Below are 6,121 nucleotides of genomic sequence, written 5' to 3'. Positions count from 1 at the left end.
GTGCCTGATAAAACGACTTTAATACAGCTGTATAAGTAAGCCGATGACAGAGTCCGTTTCATTTGAAACTACAGTAGTTATCTCATTAGTTTGCTTAACTAATAGGTAATTTTTCAATTAATTTTGTAGAAATATAGAAAAATATCGTAGTAATTAATTTATTGACTATTTTTTGTTTGTTGGATCTGTTTATGCAACACCCGTTTTTACTACTTTAAGTTCATTCTCGCAACTATATTTGTTATGGTTTTTTTTTCTTACATAATTTATTGTTAGTTGTAAAAGAAAATAAATTAAAAGGAAAAGATATTAAGCAGTCGTTTAATATAAATTTGTTATTTTGATATGGACCTATGATTACGCAACGCGCTGTATAAACGCTCTCGCCGATCAAATCAAAATATTAATAATATTTTTAAAATTAAATAAAAACGATAATTTATTTAAAAATTTGTATTATTAATTTAAAATAAAACGAATAAAATAATATTAATTTAACATAAGTATTTTGTTTTGATGTTAATTTTAGCATCGGATGTCGATGTTTCGTCCGTTTTTTTTTGCCAGAAAATGGAGATGGAAGAAACATAAAAGTAACAGTAAAGGTGTTTATTTAAAAATCTGAAATATAAAAATTTATATAAAAATAAGAGAATGAACGGTGAGACACAACCAAATGAATCAATTTTAACGTTTAGAAATCAGGTAATAACTGCAATTATTTGAAAAGACATTTGTATTATGACTTTAAGGATAAGGCTTAATGTTTGTTTTGAATTTTCTCATATTTTCTATACAGAAATCATTCATTTAATTATTTATAATAGAAAAATACAGTTTAGACTTTAATTGATTTATACCACATTACATTGTTGTTTACAGACAAGTATTTAAATCTATAAATTCATTTGGTTACAGGAACATATATACATTACATCAATGAAAAAAAATCTATAAACATGGACACAATAAAAAATACATTCTTTATTACATTTTCTGTAATTTGCAAAATGTCAGAAATTGTTGAGTTTTGTATTGAAAAAGATTAGGTTATAAATAAAGTCAATATTTTGATAATCATATGATATTAAGATGTTTACTTAAATAAAACATTTGGATTTTAACTTATTCATTCTGTTTTAAACATGTATTAATCATTTTTATCAATAGTTAAATGTGGAGGAAAATATTTAAGACACATTAGCGAGGTTGCGGCCGAAGTTTTCGTCTCTAAAACGTGAATGTCGAGCGCCGCTTGACGTTCACGTTTTAGAGACGAAAACTTCGGCCGCAACCTTGCTATTAAATGACATTTGCAGTAATATTATGACGTAAAATGCAACTAGTCCACATGCTATATACTTAGTTTAATCTAAAAGTAACATGTATTGACTTGTGCCGAAATATAAATTTACAATTTGATAATAATTATTAGTAAACGAATAATCGGCCAGAATTTGGTTTTATGTTCTCCTATTCAGCTGTTTTATTAAAAATATATTTTTATACGTCTTAACTCTCAACTTGACAAATGTAGGAGTTGTCATTCAGGATATGTGTTTAGAAGAACCAGGTGAAATTAATTGCTTCAAATTGTCGTTTTTGTATGTTTCGAGTCTAAATCCTTCGGCACTTGACGATTCTTTAAAAAGATGGACTTTAGTAAAGTCGGAAGGAAATTATATTTTTAGTTTAAAATTAAAACATTAAAGGCATACATAATATTGTATGCTGAGTAATAAATATATGAAAATTTTTTTATGATTATTTGACATCCTTCGTTAAAGGCGACGTCAAGACGAACGGATTTATCCCTCCAGAATATCAATGAAGGTCCAACTTGGAAGGTCACTGTACTGTGACGTCATGAAATTACATCCCTAGAGCATATCTGATTGGTCATTTTTGAGTGGAAAGGATGTTTTTCCCGTTCGATATTGTAAACAGTATTGATATATTTATGTGTATCTATCGATGAACGTTTTGATTTAACTACTCGAAATGTCTNAACATTAAAAGCATACATAATATTGTATGCTGAGTAATAAATATATGAAAATTTTTTTATGTTAATCTTAAAACTTTATATGTCAAATTTAATGTAAGGCTTGTGAAATTCTTTAACTGAACAATCAAAAAATAATTGGAACAAATAATTGTTGTTTGTTATTTTTAAATTCTTATTAGGAAATAAAACTAAAAAGTAATAATATACTGATTTAAATTGGATTATTATTATCATTATTATTATTATTATTATTATTATTGTTGTTGTTGTTTTTAAAGTTTAATTATTAAGATGAGTATCATTAAATCTATTTCATAAATGATAGATGTGGTGAAGTTCTCATTTGATAATAAATTAATGGTTATGTATTACTAAAAAAATCAAAAAATATTTGTGGAAAGACCTGTTTCATATGGCATAACTAGCAACATATTCAAATATTAAGAAATTAATTGAAAATAATTACGAAGAAGTAGCCCAATTTAATATGGCAGTCATTCGGCATATTACAAATATTAAGTAAAAGTTATAAGCTTGAGTCTTGTTCATTAACTAAATGTTGTAAACTAATATTTGAAAAGTCCAGGAAAATATATTTTGGAAAATGAATGGTTTTAATATATCTAAGTACTAAATTTGTAATTAAGTAATTGTATAAGCACTAACATTTTAATGCAGAAAGTGAAAAATATGCTTTATAAATTATAATTTAATTTTAGAAATGTCTTTACAAAACTTAACCGTATCTGACATCTGACTAAATCAGTATAACAATAACTCAAAATATTGATAGAGATTTGAAACTGTTTATTATAATCAAATTATTGGATTTTATATATACTTTTTTCAAATGCCATATATTTTTGTGTTATTTATTAAAAAATGTGATTTTATGTGACATTTCTGAATTTATTATATTCAGAAATAAATTTAAAATACATTATTTTGAATAAATTTCCTCTTTTTTTGTAATGATTATAAATGCTGTTCTAGGTCAGTATTTTTCTGTTAATGTTATGTAAATTCATTTCAAATGTTTCATATATTTACACCTGTACACATATGCACATACATACATAAATATACAGCAATTAGCATTATATAATGTAGAAAATTTTAAGAAATAATTATTAATTATAAAATAATGTAATTTTACAAAAATATTGTCATACCCTACTTGATTTATTCAATAGTGATTAATTCATCGTTATTTTTCATATTGATCACTAGAAGTGGATCTTCATCACTGTCTCATAAAAATTGAAGAGGTTCCTATTTTTTTATTTTCTTTATTTATCATCATTGCTATAGATTTTGTATAGGTTTCAATTTTCTGCAAATTGAAGAATAACTGTTTTGGTTTATTTTAAGAAGTTTTACCAGATATGTCATGTTTTTCCACATAAAAGTTTACTATTCAAGTAAATTGTAAGAGTTTTATAGCTTTATGTTTTATTTCTTTATAAATGTATATTGTATATTTATTTATGAAATGATTGAACACTTATTTAGAAATGTTCTATCACTTAGTGTAAGCTAGAAAACATTGTTCTAAATTATTGTAATTTTATACAAATAACTTGTTGGTTATTTATATTTAAAGTCAATTCATAAACAGTTTGAGATGATATAGGTTATCATTTTAATTTGCAATCATGAACTGCTTTTGTTTTGTCTAAAATTAGCAAGTGTGTTTTTAGAAAAAGTGGAATATCCCTTGTATACCACAGATGTACTCATTTGTAATTGTAATTTCTCCTAAACCATTGATGGCACATAGAGTTCTCTTCAGCTCATTTTCTTTGTGTTAGTCCATGTTTTAATTGATATTATATATCCTGCACCTTTAATTTGCATCTTGATTGAACTTTCTTCTGACTTAAATTTTTGTAATTTCTCCATCTATATATAGTGACTTTATATCAGAGAATTATCTAGAAATGGAACTATTGATTTTATTATATATTAGTTCTCTACAGCAAATAAAATCTGAGCAAGACACTATCATTTCATTGGATATTATTGACATTAAAATTATTTTCTATATAATTTTTTGAGTTTATTTTAACATTTACTACTATATTATTATTATTATTATTATTATTATTATTATTATTATTATTGTTGTTGTTGTTGTTGTTGTTTTTAAAGTTTAATTATTAAGATGAGTATCATTAAATCTATTTCATAAATGATAGATGTGGTGAAGTTCTCATTTGATAATAAATTAATGGTTATGTATTACTAAAAAAATCAAAAAATATTTGTGGAAAGACCTGTTTCATATGGCATAACTAGCAACATATTCAAATATTAAGAAATTAATTGAAAATAATTACGAAGAAGTAGCCCAATTTAATATGGCAGTCATTCGGCATATTACAAATATTAAGTAAAAGTTATAAGCTTGAGTCTTGTTCATTAACTAAATGTTGTAAACTAATATTTGAAAAGTCCAGGAAAATATATTTTGGAAAATGAATGGTTTTAATATATCTAAGTACTAAATTTGTAATTAAGTAATTGTATAAGCACTAACATTTTAATGCAGAAAGTGAAAAATATGCTTTATAAATTATAATTTAATTTTAGAAATGTCTTTACAAAACTTAACCGTATCTGTAAAGTTTTGACAGTAGTATATCACAGTTACTCCTGTAGTGCAAGCATATCGAACTCAAGGTTTATGAAAGCCCGGTTAAAGAGCAATGCAAAACAGAGGGCTGTATTTTAAATATTCAAATGTTTTAGTTAAATATTAAGTATTTAATATTCGAAAATTAAATCTAATGAAAAGTTTATCGAACGTTAGATACGTGCCTGATAAAACGACTTTAATACAGCTGTATAAGTAAGCCGATGACAGAGTCCGTTTCATTTGAAACTACAGTAGTTATCTCATTAGTTTGCTTAACTAATAGGTAATTTTTCAATTAATTTTGTAGAAATATAGAAAAATATCGTAGTAATTAATTTATTGACTATTTTTTGTTTGTTGGATCTGTTTATGCAACACCCGTTTTTACTACTTTAAGTTCATTCTCGCAACTATATTTGTTATGGTTTTTTTTTCTTACATAATTTATTGTTAGTTGTAAAAGAAAATAAATTAAAAGGAAAAGATATTAAGCAGTCGTTTAATATAAATTTGTTATTTTGATATGGACCTATGATTACGCAACGCGCTGTATAAACGCTCTCGCCGATCAAATCAAAATATTAATAATATTTTTAAAATTAAATAAAAACGATAATTTATTTAAAAATTTGTATTATTAATTTAAAATAAAACGAATAAAATAATATTAATTTAACATAAGTATTTTGTTTTGATGTTAATTTTAGCATCGGATGTCGATGTTTCGTCCGTTTTTTTTTGCCAGAAAATGGAGATGGAAGAAACATAAAAGTAACAGTAAAGGTGTTTATTTAAAAATCTGAAATATAAAAATTTATATAAAAATAAGAGAATGAACGGTGAGACACAACCAAATGAATCAATTTTAACGTTTAGAAATCAGGTAATAACTGCAATTATTTGAAAAGACATTTGTATTATGACTTTAAGGATAAGGCTTAATGTTTGTTTTGAATTTTCTCATATTTTCTATACAGAAATCATTCATTTAATTATTTATAATAGAAAAATACAGTTTAGACTTTAATTGATTTATACCACATTACATTGTTGTTTACAGACAAGTATTTAAATCTATAAATTCATTTGGTTACAGGAACATATATACATTACATCAATGAAAAAAAATCTATAAACATGGACACAATAAAAAATACATTCTTTATTACATTTTCTGTAATTTGCAAAATGTCAGAAATTGTTGAGTTTTGTATTGAAAAAGATTAGGTTATAAATAAAGTCAATATTTTGATAATCATATGATATTAAGATGTTTACTTAAATAAAACATTTGGATTTTAACTTATTCATTCTGTTTTAAACATGTATTAATCATTTTTATCAATAGTTAAATGTGGAGGAAAATATTTAAGACACATTAGCGAGGTTGCGGCCGAAGTTTTCGTCTCTAAAACGTGAATGTCGAGCGCCGCTTGACGTTCACGTTTTAGAGACGAAAACTTCGGCCGCAACCT

Source organism: Centruroides sculpturatus, unplaced genomic scaffold (genome assembly GCF_000671375.1).
Source record: "Centruroides sculpturatus isolate CEXI.00-Female unplaced genomic scaffold, Cexi_2.0 scaffold1379, whole genome shotgun sequence".
NCBI lineage: Eukaryota > Metazoa > Arthropoda > Arachnida > Scorpiones > Buthidae > Centruroides > Centruroides sculpturatus.
Note: the sequence above shows the minus strand (reverse complement) of the source record.